This window comes from Aplidium turbinatum, chromosome 1, assembly GCF_918807975.1.
Source record: "Aplidium turbinatum chromosome 1, kaAplTurb1.1, whole genome shotgun sequence".
Classification (NCBI taxonomy): Eukaryota; Metazoa; Chordata; class Ascidiacea; order Aplousobranchia; family Polyclinidae; genus Aplidium; species Aplidium turbinatum.
This window is the reverse complement of record NC_137472.1, coordinates 28078864-28095931: the sequence shown is the minus strand read 5'-3', so window position 1 is coordinate 28095931 and position 17068 is coordinate 28078864. Positions and strand designations below refer to the sequence as shown.

The 17068-nt window shown below is 39.3% G+C and overlaps 1 pseudogene; it reads left to right on the top strand.

The window, feature by feature from the left end:
• Positions 1-3017: 3017 nt before the first annotated feature.
• On the top strand, positions 3018-3935 carry LOC145772496 (serine/threonine-protein phosphatase 6 catalytic subunit pseudogene; annotated as a pseudogene).
• The last annotated feature ends 13133 nt before the right edge of the window (positions 3936-17068 follow it).

Genomic DNA, 17068 nt, shown 5'->3' with positions numbered 1-17068 from the left:
CAGAAGCCCTACGATTTGTTCCAAGAACCCATTTAACATAACATTTCATTTGTACATTGATTCAACGTCTGAATACATTATCTTAAAAATGCAACGTATCGTAGGGCTTCTGTGAATGTTTCTCAATTTCAACGTGAATGTTTCCCCTTTCAATCTAAGCTGTAGGAGTGTAGGTCGCACATTTGTTGATCCAAACTAATCATTTTAACCATAGGCGCCTAAGCCGTGGGGGCCAGGCCCCCACACATATTTCCGCGTGGGAGCAACTTTTTATGCGGCATGGATACATAAAACAATAGATGAACTAGCGATCGGCAGCAGAAAAACATTTTTAAATGCAAACCGCAACAGCTTCGCAGTAAATATAATCACTAGAACGAGTAGCGATGCTACAATCCCACCCCAGACAAAAAAATCTGTCATTTTTACATTGATTCAACGTCTGCAGACGTTAAATGCAGACTTAAATGCTGATTTAACGTCTGCAGACGTTGAATCAATGTAAAAATGACTGATTTTGCTGCCTGTGACATAGCAAAAATCTACCATTTTGCGTCGATTCAATGTCATCAGATGTTGAATGCACCCAAAAACAACATAATTTGCTACGTTGACGCAGCGTGCGTTTAACTTAATGCGCTTGCAAACAGCCTCGCTGACAAACAGACTTTCGAAACCTCTCTGCAGAGGTTTCGAAAGTCGAAACCTCTGCAGAGAATTGTCGCGGCAGTGAATCGGTTGCTGTGAAAATGAACTTGAAGTCTCGGCCCGAGGTTACCACTAACCAACGTAACAAGGGCTGGTACAAACCGCACTGCCCACAGTCGCACAAGCGGCATAATCAACACAACAACGGACTCGCGCAAACTGCATGGCGCACACACGTCCGTTGCCATAGAAACCCGATCAAAGGCGGGGAATATGCGCATCTTTTGTTTCATCTGCAACACGAAAACGGGCGTATTACAGTACAGCGAATTGGAACTTGAAAGCTGGTCAGCCATAAGTTGCGATATTGTAGTGAAAAGGGAGCAATGTCAAGTCGAAAACTTAATCAAACGTCTCTCTGTAACTATTTTTCAAGGGCTGTTTACGGATGTCAGCAACTTTTAAATTTATTAAAGGTGACGTGCTGTTGAATTGATGTAAACATGAATGATTTTGCTTTCAACAGGTATATTTTCAAGCATATGATCAAGTTAGTATTTTCATTCCATTTACAGTATACCTTTTAGTAAACCTTTTCGTCTCTTGTTTCATGCTAATAAATCTAGTTCGTTGCTAAACTTTATGTTGTGCTTAGCTTAAAGAGTCGCAGTCCATCAACCGCTAGCCAACGCAGACGCATAGCATGTGTTTTGGTCGAGCTTTGTTTATAATAATTAACGGTAGGTCGAATGTAGCGATAACTCCGAGTGTGGCAATAAAAGCAATCCTAGTGTGACGACATAATTACGTCATCCATCTGCGTGACATTTCGCCGAAATTACCTTGCTGCTGATGAAACACGCTTTCGCCCCCATGGCCAAAAAAATAGTTAGGCGCCTATGATTTTAACTATTCAAAAGTACTAACTTATAGACATAAACATTATTTTTTTTGTAACATTTTCTTCGTTTTATTTTTCCTTCATATCTTAAATTTTTCTGAAGGTGATGCAACCTTGCCAAATTTCTTTCAACTCAGTAACTTACTTCGGTCACAAGCACGGTTTAACGTTCGCGTTTTGTCGCTTCTACCTTTTTCTACACCTTTGCTATGTTGACGTGAATTGTTTTTGATATCATAATCAGAAATAAAAACAACTAAACTGACATGACGAATTCAAGCACGTTTTAACGTTCGCGTTTTGTCGCTTCTACCTCTGCTATATTGACGTGTATTGTTTTTGATATGATGGTCAAAAATAAAAATAACTGAACTGACATAACGAATTCAAGCACGTTTTAACGCTCGTGTTTTGTCTCTTCTACCTTTGCTATGTTGACGTGTATCGTTTTTGATATGATGGTCAAAAATAAAAACAACTGAACTGACATGACGAATTTTAATTTAATAGTTCAAACATTTTCTTTTTATTCTTTTCTGCACGATTTCAACGTTTAGCGACGTTAAAACGATGTAAAAACGGCAATTGTAATTAGGCTACGGTACCCGATAATTTCCTTTTAAAAAGTTTCAAAAACTCGCCGAATAGGGAACTCGCCGAATCGGACTAGTCGAATCGGACTCGCCGAAACGGGCCATTCCGAAGTCTTCATGACTATCGTCGAGGCAACATCGGTATTGTTAGCATAACACAATCCTCACTGTTTTGGAGTAAGTACGAATGCATGCCCCCTGAATTATATCGGGTAGATTGCTCCTTCTACATCTACTACCGGTAAATATATGTTGTTTTTAAATTGAAAAAAAAGCATCCAACAACATTATCTGACAAAGTCACTTTTTTGTTGATTGACTCCCTTAACCACTTATTGACAAATGACCTACACATACGCGCTACAAAACTTTTGCAGTAAGACTGATGACATGAATATGGGCATTTGTCTGTTGACAAAAAAACGGGTGCCATTTATGTACAGGTACACAAAAATTTCAGCAATTCTTTGTTTTAATATTGGCAACATTATTATGTTGTGCACTGGGAAAACCACCGAACTAAAAGACCATTTTGCAACAAAATTACAGTAAAAATGAAGGTTTTATCTGAAATTAATCCCATCCTGTAAGCTAAGCGAAATAAAAAATATCTGTTGTCCTCAAGCGGTTAAAATAACATTTGGTGTTTATTTCCCTGATTTGGTTACGTACATTTGGCATTTTTTGAAATTTGGTTCTGGTAACCCTAACACCAGGTCCCACATTTTTAGTATGTTGACGTGTGTTCACATCTTTTAATACTATAAAAAATGCAATAAAATATATTCTGTTGAGTAGGCCATGTAAAAAGATATTGAATTTATTTTATAGAAGCAAGTATTAAAAAACAAAAACAACTAAGATAAGTCTCCAAAATGATTCCTTTGGATTTAGAGAAGATCATTGAAACTGCAAAGCAGTGCAAATATCTCCCAGAGTTTGAACTTAAAAAGCTGTGTGACTGTGTTTGTGATTTACTTTTGGAAGAATCCAACGTCCAACCAGTGTCCACGCCTATTACTGTGTGCGGAGATATTCATGGCCAATTTTATGACCTTCTTGAACTATTTCGAAATGGAGATGAAATACCAGAAACTAGTTATGTTTTCATGGGAGACTTTGTTGATCGTGGCTATTATAGTCTTGAAACCCTTACTTATCTTCTTGCATTGAAAGCAAAGTGGCCTGACAAGATAACTTTGCTTCGAGGAAACCATGAGAGTCGACAAATTACACAAGTTTATGGTTTTTATGATGAGTGCATGACCAAATATGGAAATGCCAATGCATGGAGATACTGTACTAAAGTATTTGACCTTCTTACAATTGCTGCCATAATTGATTCTACCATTCTCTGTGTCCATGGAGGTTTGTCTCCAGATGTGAAGACCCTTGATCAAATTCGAACGATCGATCGCCAACAGGAGATACCACATAAAGGTGCCTTTTGTGATTTAGTGTGGTCTGATCCTGAAGATGTTGATACATGGGCAATTTCTCCACGTGGTGCAGGATGGTTATTTGGAGCCAAAGTTATAGATGAATTTGTGCATCTCAATGGACTATCTCTTGTTTGTAGAGCACATCAGTTGGTGCATGAAGGCTACAAATACATGTTTGGTGAAAAATTAGTCACTGTGTGGTCAGCACCTAATTATTGCTACCGTTGTGGGAATATTGCAGCAATCCTTGTCATTCGTTCAAAAGATGATAAAGAAGCTAAACTGTTCAAAGCTGTACCTGATGATATGCGAGTTATCCCAGACAGGAACACCACTCCTTATTTTCTGTAGTTCTTGTTTGTAAAGTGACTGTGACACTGTTTTGTTATTGACAATGCTTGAGTTTGTTGTGTACCCCACTGTGTTTATGATATATTGCTTCAAAAAGGTTTATTAATATTTGGTTGTACAGTCTATAAAATATCAGCGTAGGCTTTGTTCACTCACTATGTTTATGTTTAACATATGATTCAAATCTGTTCGAAAAATAACAATGGTTTTTATAACTTTACCTGTTATATTGCAACAACAATAGTTTTTTTTAATACACAATAAATAGATATTACGTTATTACAATGTTTGAGATCAAATCAGGTTTCAATTTTAAATGAATTTGTCAATAATACTGGGTTTTTTTTAGTCATGATGTCATGTATTGTATGAGTATGCTTATATCAAGTCATCACTCATGGTATGGGTGGCATATTATCAACCTAATAAAGGTATATACTGTACTATATACAATATACATTATATAATATTATTGCTGTGATGGAAAATTTGGCTATTTTCTTAAGTGGTACAGAACATCTTACTGACTGGTAAAGCGGCGGTCGAATAAATTTGTGGCTAGAATACGGTGCGATACTGATGAGCCCAGCCTCATGGGCGAAACACGTGTCTATCGCTGTCAATTCTTGCTACAAATCGGCTGCCGAGAAACATTCTTTTTTTAAGTTCTTTCAAAGTCAGTTTTTGCAGTGTTTCTTTCAAATGAGTTTTCTGAGGATATTTGTTTCACTCTTTTAGTGCATAACTTCACAAAGAATTTTACATTGTATTGTATATATTCTGTGCATACATATGTCTATAACATTTGGTTTCTGCTCATTATAAATTTTATCTCAAGAATGTTTAGACTGAGAAACTCATTAAAAATCGATTTGCAAATTTTTTGAAACATTGGTTTACTGTGGCAAGGTATCACTCTTACAGTTTGGTGTAATTTAAGTTTCACTTCCGAATTTTATCAAATGGATTATTTGATTTGTGAAAATCTGTATACAGTAAATACTAAGCCCAATTCGATCTGATTCGAAATTGCTTCATTCATTCCTGTCATGACGTCACTAATAACCCAAACTTTTACGGTTGCATACGGTGATTTAACTGGTTTGTACTCAGTCACTGGAATGACAAGAATGCATATATAGGTATCAATAAATTTAGACACTTTAGCCAGAGTGAAACCGTGATAGTTATTGATGTACACGTGGGCGGCGAAAAAATGTCCCCGAGTTTATATGCCATGATATGCACTTTTCTTGGTCCCGGTTGGAAGTCGTAACTGTGGGTTGTACAGTACCAACTTAAGTTTTTGTTTCACAGCATCGACAATAATTTAAATTGGCCTATAAATGGCATCCTTGCTTCATTGCTCTTCCCGAACAGGCTTACAATAGCGTATCTGATGAGGTAGCATTTAAAAATTCACAATTTAAACACGAAGTACAAAAAAATGTATGACTTTACTGAATATTTGAAAGCTTATTAGATATCGCCGTGAATTGTAAGTTTAGCAAAAAAATAGTTTGTGCTCTACGGTTGTTACTGGAGTTTTGTCAATTGGTGACATTTTCTGGCAATGGCAAACTTGGTTGGATGATAAACGTATTTCATAAATGAAAATACTGTAGCTTATACTTTGTAACAATGCGATTGCAGCGTCACTTTGCGTATGACGTCATTGCTTTGTTATTTCCTGGAAGTGTCTTTATGCACAACTTCCATAGTATACCGTATTTTGATCGACTTGTAGTGTATTCGGTTTTGTGGCCATGCCAGTCATGGAGATGTGCCTTACTACCTAAGCCCCTGTATCAAACTTTACAAGGTTCTGTTTTTTGACGTGCTGATATATCGCTTGTTGTAGTTAGTGCTTTGCTCGACCCTTATTTATCAATGGCATACTATAAATAGCCTATCATATCACCATGATATGCGGCAAAACACTTCGAAGTCAAGTTGCATAAAATTCCTTTATGTCAAAAAGGTCTCTATGATTCCCATGCTTCACTTTCTTGTGGATTACTTTTGTCTGTACTACTGATATTTATGCTTTATTCAGGAACATTATAACAGGCGAAGCTATGTTACAGTAGTTTCTTTGTTCACCACAAGCTTTAATTACAATGGCAGTGTAACTGATAGATCAAATGACACGATTGTATTACGACTGCAGTTTTCATATATCAACGAATGATGTCATTCGTTTACGCTTACAGTTCAACGTCGTTATAGAAAGCACGTTCTGGCTGAAGTTTATTGTTAATACGCATACTTCAAAACACGAGCAATTTAAAATTCGAGTCGCGGCACTTTAAAATTCCACCGCGGCACTGGAAGGAATGGGGTGTTGTATTTAGTAAAGCAACATTATAAATCGGCACTAGAAAAGCTCGAGGACTTGCTTCTGCTGGAAAAAAGGCCTCCAAACTTGATTTGTCTTTCCGTACCGACGTTTTATGTGATAGCACCAACACACCAAAAAAATCATCCTCGTAGTCGTGACTAGTGTTGGTGTTACTCTTGTGGGTATCAACGTAGCTTGATGTTTCCTGCAATAGTCAAATGATTTCTGTTTTGATTTTTACGTACTGTTTCCATAAAAAGTCTCCGAAAACGAGTCCTTTTTCGCTTTAAATAAGTTAGAAAGTAGCGAGAGTGCGACTAAAGGCAATGTAGCGCCTTAACGTTATCGCAAAATTGAAAAAAAGTAATGCCGCTAACAAAAATGTAGCGGCGCTACTACCAAAAACGTAGCGTGGTAAGCTACTCCCCACATCCGCCATCAATATACTTTCTCCAACTAAACGTCCCAGTCCTTCATCAAATTTGAAAGTTCGTGTTTCTGTATTCCAGTGTCTTGTTCTTTGTGATGAAGAAAGGTTTTTGCCTTGCGACTTCTTTTCCTAATACTATTGTTTGGTTTCCAAAGAAGAACATCACTAACTTCCTGCAGCTGCCGTCTAAAGCAGTTACCTGCCAACTGTAGTCTTCGTCTTCGGATTGTCTCAGTGAGAGGTGGCAGGTAGCCTAAAGGTTTTTACTTTTTTTGCCGTTGTTTCGCGTAGTCATGCGCATAAGCATAACGACGAAAAATTACATGGCACTTACACCAGTCACTGATCGCCTTACTGAATACTCACTCACTTTTACAGTTTAGGTAAGTTATAGCCTACTCTCGGTTACAACCGTAAAAGAGCCAGGTCGCGGTTGTTTTGCAACATGTTTAGGCTACCGTACGAGTTTTATCGTAGGCCTACTTGCAAACAGGCTTGCCAGATTGGCCTTTTTACGACCAACTTTGTCAAATTTGGCCTTTTTTGAAGTAGTTTGGCCGACAAATTTTTGTTTGGCCTTTTTTAAATTTTCTGAAAGCCACAATCATTTTGTTTACATTTTCTATGAAAACTGCAAGAAAAAGTACTCAGGCAATAGGTGTGCTAGAGAGAGGCACGTTGGCAGCCCACTGTGGTGCCATGACATAAAAAATGATAGCAAATAGGACTGTAACAGGTTCTATTTGATATCAAGGCCTATGAGAGGATGGTAGGCTACGGCGTACCCTTAATTGAGGACCCAGGACTGTGATTGCTGGGGGGCCCGAAATTGTGATTTTGTAGTTTACGCACAAAAATGTTTGGTTAAAACCATTCTAAACGACTAAATTCAAGCATAAAAGTTGTTATTCTTTAGTCCTGAGGAGGGCCGTAATGTAGAAAAAGGACTCGGAATGGTAATTGAATGCATTACGCGAAAATTAGGGGCCCAAGGTGGTGATTGAATGCTTTACGTGTGTTACGGACAATTTTCATATCAAACGTCGTATAAAACCGTTCAGGTCTACTGAATCTTAGCGTATTACGTAATAAGATATTTCTAAAAAATAAGCAGATTGCAGAATCGTTGCAAGACCTGTAAAACATTGCAGCTGCAGCATAACATTGCATCATCGTTAAATCTTTAATTACCGGTACTTGAACAGGTGTAAGCCAAACTTGAGCAGGTGTGAGCCAGACTTGAGCAGGTGTGGGCCAGGCCTGAACAGGTGCTTGAATAACTTATCATTGCCTATCATTATTACGTCACGGTAACTGCTTACGTGCGTTTGAAATATCGTAATTTATTCTGGTCATTTTAAAATTGTTGCTTGAAGAAATTGGTCGCAAATTTAACTGTTTTGCTTAGTGCTTGCCAGCTGGACAAAATTTCCGTCTTTTATCCAAGTAATTCGTTTTGTAGTGACAAGTTTTTACTGGCGTACCGTGTTGCGTCGCAATTTCGACAGCCTTGGGCTATTTTTACAGAAATACACTTTTTGAATAGATGTTTTCAAAAGAGTGTTTCTTTCGGTCATTGCATACAGACGAACGGATCCGGTAATCTTATGTTACAATTTTCCCACGAAGAGATTATGGTTTACCGTTGTGACCAACGTGCAAAAATGTTTTGTTAAAAGCATCCTAAATTAAATCATTAAAGTTGGTTATTCTCCTGTCCATGGGGGGGGAGGCACAGTGTAGCAAAAGCAGGTTTGAGAAAAACCCGGATTTAAAAAAAAAGCTATTTGAATAAGGTAGTTTCACGCTTATTTCACTTCAAAATGAATTTCGGAGCAGAAGCCGGAGTGAATACTTTCGGAGCAGGAGTAAAAAAAGGGACTTCGTTCACTTCTGCTAGGCATTTGGTGAAGGCAAAAGTTAATGAAGAAAGGTTATTGGTCAAATGATTAATTTGATTAGCCTATGTTTTAACAAGATGTTATGTTTGAGCATGGACTTCTAAATAGTAGCATCTGGACCGGAAACTGAGTGGGCAACATGAGGCCAAACAGTTGGTACAACAGTGGGCCAACAGCCAAGTAACTAACCCTGTTGGTCCACTGTTGGCCAACTGTTTGGCCTCATGTTGCCCACTGAGTTTCCAGTCCAGATGCTACTATTTAGAAGTCCATGGTTTGAGCCTTGGTAGAGAGCTTGACTTGTTGTTCCAGATACATAGCCTATAACACTCAATAACGTTAATGGATTTAACATTTTTATTGAACACACAAAAAAAGAAAAAAACTACTAAATCCAATGTTTTCAACACCGCATAGTGTAGTGCAGGCCCTTAGGGGAATCTTTAGGCTAAACGTGTTACACGTTGTTTTTTTGCATATTTTTGCAGTTGATCAACCCAACTTTGATTTTAGTGTGTGCCGCAACTTTCTGGGTCACGTGATCACCCCTAAATCGGGGATTTCCCCAGAAATCACGTTTCAGCTCTTTTTACGTCATTTTTGTGCAATTACATATTTGGTTTTTGTATATTTTAACTTAAAAACACACACAAATAAGTGAGACAAAATAAACACAAAATAATTTGATTGATGACGTCATTGTGACGTCATCACATATATTTTTTTGCTTTTTTAACCTATTTTGGTCGTTTGCTGTTGGTTTTAGTTGGAGTACCGGTTACTAAAACCATTTCACAATTCCTAAAAGTAGTTTCGTCATGATTGCATCTTTTATGACGTCATCATTACATTATTAAAACTAGACAACTTCAAATTCAGGAACCAAAGGTAAGTTTATTCCGAAAAGAGCGATCAAATACTCTCATTATAAGTTTTGCAAATGCTTAAAATTTTACAATTGCAAGCAATAACAATAATTCCAGTACAGTATGACGCAATAACGACGTCATCAAGGGAATAACCAGAAGAGCAGCTACCAGGGGTGAATTTCCCTTTTGGTCATGCCACTTTAAAATAATATGTAGGCCTAATTATGATCTACAACTCAAATTAATACACGACCCCAGATGATGCAATGTCAGAGTCTTAACACTGTTAATTCAAGATGAAAAAACAAGCGGTTTTCAATGTTAAATTCCTACCATACGTAATTTGATGTTAAAAAAATTCGTGTACGACAAGTTTTTTCAAGTTACAAGATAGAGTTTAGAAAGTCAAAAGCATTTTTTGAATGATCAGTGTGGATTGGAGATGAAACGTCAATGTGGATTGAAGATGAAACATCAGAGAGGATTGGATATTTTGTGGTCGAATTGCATGTTTCGTACTCGCATGAACAAAGACTTGTGTATTTTATGGATTTTTTCTTACAGGAACATCGAGAGCCACAAGTAGACTGACAAAACGGAACAAGCTGATTTGCATCATTCTGTTTCCAACCCCAAGGTAAAGGAGAAGGTAGTTGCTGAACATTTACGAGGCTTGATTTCCGTATTTCAGCTTGATGTATCGCTCTGCGTGTATGTTGCATCAGAGCAGCTGACGTTGGTGGCAGCTTTTCAATAGTGCAACCATTGGTAAACATCATTGGTCACAGCGGTAAACCATAATCTCTTCGTGGGAAAATTTTAACATAAAGTTCCCGAATCCGTTCGTCTGTATATAATGACCGAAGAAACACACACTTGAACTTCTTTTCAAACAGTGTATTTCTGTAAAATTAGCCCGAGGCTATCGAAATGGAGATGCAATGCCTACACCTCAAAACTGTCACTACGATACAGATTACTTGGATAAAAGACGGAGAATTTGTCCAGCTAGCAAGCACCAAATAAACCAGTTAAATGTGCGACCGACTTCCAACAAACAACTTCGAGAATGAATCAGAAAAATTTGTGATAACTCAAAGGCGACGCAACATTTCATGTTTAAACCGGTTTCAACAGGTTTGACCCAGGTCTTACGGACGATGGTGCAATTTTGGCTCATGTTTTAGGAATTTCCATGACGTAATATTCAGTAGACCCGAACGGTTTCTACATGACGTTTGACCAGGCGAACAACCGTCTGGAACATAGCGGCCCCTAGTTATGACAGTCTGACATGGCATAACTAAAAAAGAATTGACGACAATTGTGAGCCAATGAATAAAAACACATGATACACAAATTGTTTGAATCACTCACGTTTAAGTTAATACGCAAATACAAAGGGCATGCAAAGAATGAACAGCAATAAGAATAAACACGACGATACATGAAATTGGTACCATAGGTAGTAGGTACACGCAAAAAATGACGCTATATACAATGGTTGCGATAATAACCGACTGTTCTGGGCTCAGACAAGTGTCGGCCACCGCAGACAAAACCAGGCTCAAACCCTAACACTTAGGTGTTCTTTACGGGGGCGAGGCACGAAATATCCCTCAACACATAGTCTACTTTCACTTTCCCCGTACTCTCATCATAGTTGCAGACGGCAACTTTAGCTCTACGAACCACAGGCTTCCCTTTCCTAATTTGTGGAACTACCTCATGCACCCTCCCAAGTTGATACTTCCCACGTTTACCAATGTCCTGGAGAGAACCTACCACTACAAGTTGACCAGGCTCCAAATTCTCGGCCATTTTTAGCCATTTTTTCCGGCCTTGAAGCCCTGGCAAGTAAAAATCGATCCATTTACTCCAAAACTGATAAGAAAGTGACAAATTGAACCGATAATCCCTTCTTAATTGGTCACGATCATGTGGTTGCCCAACAGCACAGTATGGGTCTAAGTATGGGGTCAAAAGTGAGGCAGGGGTGATGACAGTAAAATCCCTAGGGTCGTCACTCAAAGGTACCAAAGGGCGTTCGTTCACGATCCGGACGGCACTGCCTGTGTACGTAAGCAGTTCAATAAAACTGGGCTTACGTATTGAAGAGTCCAAAATGTGAAAAAATGCAATTTTAAATTGTTTAACCATTGCCTCCCAGGCGCCACCTTGCGCCGGAGCATACGGAGGTATAAATTCCCAGTTTATCTCTCTCTGTCTCAGGGCGTTGTGAAATTCAGCTGATCCTATCAACTCGGGTAACTTCTTAGATGCTGCCTGAAAGGTACTTCCATTGTCGGAATAGATAGCATTAACCTGCCCACGTAAATCTGTAAACCTTGTAAAGGCAAGTAAAAAATCACTCAGCGACAATGACGTAACCAGCTCAACATGAATAGCGCGAGATGCCATACATGTGAACAAGAGTCCCCAAGCTTTTTTGTGACTTCTACCTTCAACAAAGGTTAAAGGTCCAAGATAGTCTAAGCCGCAATCAAAAAAGGGTTTCCTATGCGCAGTTGTGCGAGACAAAAGTAAATCAGACATGAGCTGCCTTATAGGTCGAGCTTTCTCAATCGCGCATACACCACAGTCATTAAGATACCTCTTCACGGAGGCATTACCATTAGCGATCCAAAACTTCTGTCGCGTAGACAACAAAGTGTGCTGTACTCCACAGTGCGCATTTCGATTATGATGCGACAGTACAACAAGCCTAGTGAAGGGGTGCTTCGAAGGCAAAACAATCGGATGCTTTGCTTCAAGAGAGATCTCGGGAGAATTACTTAAGCGCCCTTCAATGCGGATTACACCAGCGTCATCTACACAAGGTCTGTACTTTTTAAGTGAACGTAATTCTTTCAAGCGTTCTTTCTCACGTTGCGAAGCGCCAACACTACCTCGCTTTATCACTTCCTCAAGGGCATCCGGCGATCGTTTGGTCATTAAATGTACCACATCGCCATACACGCTCTTCTGAACAAACTTCACAGCCAACTCTGAAGCACTGTTAAGATAAGATGCATCCAGTTTTGGCTTCACAAAGCTACGCTTTCTCGTTTTACAGCACAAAAATTCAACAAAAGCAACCAAATAAGCGATTCTCTTTTTCATAACATAAAAAGAAGGTGCGGCCTCGATCAATCTGTGAAGACCACCCTGTCCAACGTCAAGCGACTCCTCTTCGTCACGAAGGTATAGGCTATGGACAGGTACTGAAGTGGCGTTTTCTACAGATGGAATTTCTTCACACTGATAGAGAAGACTAGAACCATTCAACCACAACTCTCGAAATTCTTTCTTTGTAATAAGATTTGGCCGTGTGCCAACATCAGCTGGGTTCATATCGGTAGGGCAAAAACGCCAATCCTGGGCTCCAGACAACAATAAAATATGCTCAACTCGACGCGTAATAAACTTATTCAAACGTAAATCAGGGTTTTTAACCCACTGCAACACAGTACGAGAATCACACCAAAAATACTTAAGGCAGTCAGGCATCTTCAATGCCTCGTAGGCCTGCTTCACGAGTCTTGCTGTATTCAAAGCGGCAACAAGCTCTTTCCTAGCTATCGGCCAAGAAAACTGATTTTTTACAACAATGGTAGATTTACCCAGAACGAAAGACACACTCGGAACTCCGTTAACCAGTCTACGTAAGTAAACAACAGAAGAGAAAGCTTGATTCGAAGCATCACTAAACCCATGCAATTGATATGAAACAATATCATCCGGACTGCACACACCAGAGTTTGCAAAATACCATCTCGGTAACGAAAAATCCTTAACCTCTTAAGTGCGTATAACGACAATTGTCGTCCGAGACAGTCGCTCTTGCTGTGCGTAAGACGACAATTGTCGTTTTCGTGATCGCAGCTATTCATGGCGCTTTTAATTTCGCTTTCCTCTATTCGCTTTGTCTGGAAGGCGCAATTATGACGTGTGAAGAAACATGGATGCATTGTTTACACTACAATAACGATTGCAGCCTGACGGAAATCATTAATCCCTAAATCACTCTATTACAATATTAGGTAGCTTCTGCACTCACCTACAATATAACCACAATTGCAAGAATAAAAAGATTTCATCCTAAATGTTTTTTTTTTCTGAAATGGCTTTCTGCCAGTGTATAAAATTCGAACCACATCATGCGCGTTCAGTCAGTGTGAAGTCATTTTGATGTTATGTTGCAAGCAGTTTCAGAAATATTTTGTTGTGTTCGAAAACATACTTTGTAACATATAGTCAACTAAACAACAGGGTTTTGTGTTGCTGCTAATGTTAGAACAAGTTTCAGAAAATGATACAGTTTGAATATTTCCAAACTAAACTTACGTGTAGCCTATTTTGTTTAGTGTCCTATAAATGTTTAAAAATTATTCTGTTCTGTGAACTGATGTATTTTTTTCTTCATAATAAACAACTAGTTGAATAATTTCACAATGGTGAAAGGTATAATCACTTGAGAGTAATGCGATTACACCAGAAAACAATAGTCCAGCCGGAGACTTCTCCGCAATAGTCGATGAAAATGTAAAGCAATAGACACAAAAGGAAATTGAACAAAAGCGTATTGTGCTGCGTCATGGGGGTTCCCCAACATCCTACCAAGCAATAATGCGACGAAAAATACTGCGAGAGCTCAAATTAAATACGCACAGTAAGGAGAGTTTCGAAAAATTAATTACGCACTTAACGGGTTAAGCAGGTCCAAAGAGCGAAGCCACGACTCCCACTCTTTAACAAAGCTATCAGGGACCTCGGTGTCCCAATCAAACTTGTCTATCGCCAATTGCTGAAGTATCAGGCGTGCTTTTAGAAAAAATGGCGCTCCAAAGCCTAGCGGATCAAAATTTTGTCCAAGCTGACTGAGCATACTTCGGCGCGTGTGTTTAGCTAAAGGCTTTAAGGAACATGCGATACGCATCTCGTCAGACTCGGTTTGCCACACACAACCCAATGTCTTCGCTGATGGCAAAGTCATATTTTCAGTCTGAAAGTCAATGTCACGAATCAAAGGTGAAAGCATCTCATTATCCAAATTTGACAAGACAATCATAGCCTCCTTGTTAGCACTCCACTTACCAAGTTTAAACCCACGGCTATCAAACAAAGCAATTGATTCATGAGTGATTTGCTGAGCTTCCTCTAAGCTATCAGCCGAAAATATAAAATCATCCATGTACATATTATTTGCAATATTGCAGAGAGTCAATTCACCAGCACTGCTGGGATTCTGCTCGATCATTTTCTTTATAGCCAAGCAAGCGATATACGGGCTACTCTTTATTCCCCAAGGGTGTACACAAAAACGAAATGGTACCATCCTACCATTTTCAAGGTCATCATCTTCAAACCACAATATACGAAACAAATCCCTTTGCGACTCAGGTAACTTTATTTGAAAGAAGCATTTAGTCACATCAGCCATGAGACCAAATCTACCAAGCCGAAATCTAGCCAAGACATCTACCAGAGGGTTTAACAAGTCTGGACCCGAAAATATTACATCATTAACACAAGTTCCTCGAAATTCAGACTTGCCATCGTAAACAATGCGCTTTTTTAATTGTGACGTAAAAAAGTATGGTAAATACCATTCAAATCCCTTGACATTTCCTGCTTCACCAGTACGCTCAATATAGCCATTTGATTTAAGATCTTTCATGGTGTCAGTAAGGAAATCACGAAGTTCAGGTTGTTTTAAAGCTTTCTTTCTTAAAGCAGCAGCTCTATCTGACGCCAACACAAAATTGTTAGGTAGTTCAATATCTTCCTTCAACGGAACAGGTATCTCAAATCGACCATCTTTCAACTCAATATTCGGTTTAACAAGTTCTCTAGCCAACTTATCATTGCGAGACAATTCACAGGTTTCATTTTGCAACGTCAAATCCTGAATGACTTTATTCAGGTCTGCTATTTCCATATCACGAGACTCAATTTTACGCTGAAAGCCAGAGATGACATCCGACTCTGAAGACGTCTGCACTCTGCACACTTTAGCAACGCTTTCCTCTAAGGGTGACTTACCACCACAAGCCAACCAACCGAGAGGAGTGAGTAAAGCATGCGGTTCACTACGATTTTCACCAACACGTTCTTCTTTTGCCCACATCAAATAAGCGTTGTCGTTGCCAATCAGTACATCTACAGTACTACAATCATTCAAATGAAACATATTCACGTCATGAAAATGACGGAAACCATTTAAATCTTGTTTATGCGGTAAAGTTTTAACATCATCAGCCCAAGCTGGGTTAACCACCGAAGTTATATCACAAAACAGTTCATCTGTCTCTAACGACTGGATGTTGAGTTTGACAAGGTTAGCACAAGTAGCTTTTTGACCAGCCAGGGTATCCATTTTAAACGACGCTTTATCGTACGGTTTAAGATCAAGTTCACACACCAAGTCACTCGAAACAAACGTCAACTGCGAACCAGGATCATGCTGACAATACACCAACTTCGATTTGCCAGTCATTGGATTCAAAACACGAGCAGCAGTAACGCGGTTAAAGGCTGCTTTAACATTTCCAATCTTAACATTACGCACAGGAACTCTGGCACGAGCATCATCTTTCCCAACCGAATCCAGAGAATCACGTGACGTCACATAAAAATCATGCAGAAGAAAATAGTGTTTCCTATCGTTGTTAGGCCCACACTTACGACAGTTATTTGCATGAACGCAATCCCTAACCATATGCTGGCGCAAACAATTCAAGCATTTGCCAGCTTTCACAATGACATCTCTCCGATCCTTAGGTGTCAAGCGCAAAAATTCTTTACAATTAGACAAAAAATGATATTCAACTTGACCACGTGACGAACAACAAATGCATGCCGGTAGGTTTTTACGTCTGGCTTCACCACCGCGCGGTGCGCCAACAACAGTCGAGTACTGCGAACTCCCTGACATCACATCATCATGGGGTTTTACGGACGTCTGCCTAACCGGACATGAAGGCAATTTTCCTTTGCCAAACTTTTTAAATTGCTGCGACTCACCAGAATCGCCCATTAGCATAATGCTAAAATCAGTCGACTTACGCGTTTCCTCCCGTACTACAAATTCAAACAAACTCTGAAAAGTAGGCTCATCAGTGCCACCATACTGATCACCTAAAAAGTCAAGATAACGCTGCTTAGCGTCAAACGGGAGTCGCTTAGCCAAATCCAAAACAAAACGTCCTTCCAATTTGTCACGCTGACCATAAGCTTGCGCGTAAAGCAAACACTGCGATAATTCATCTTTAAACTCTTTCAGATCACTGGAAGAGGTCGAAGTCAATTTGCTACCATAGCGATACTTTCTAATTTCCGGTTCTGCAAAAAGACCTCCACGAACCCCAAAACGCTGGGACAAGCGAGCTAACGACATTTCTATCCTGTCTTCCTCTGACAAGCCAGGGGTGTCAGAAACCAAATTAGCAATCGTTTGCGCAGCTGTTCTAACACAAGCTGCTTGTAACAAAGTCAAACAAGTCCCCTTAAAGGGCGAAGCTGCCATTAAGGCCGTAACACGATTTTTAAAGAAGATAAATGGCATATTATTACCATCGTAACCAATCAAG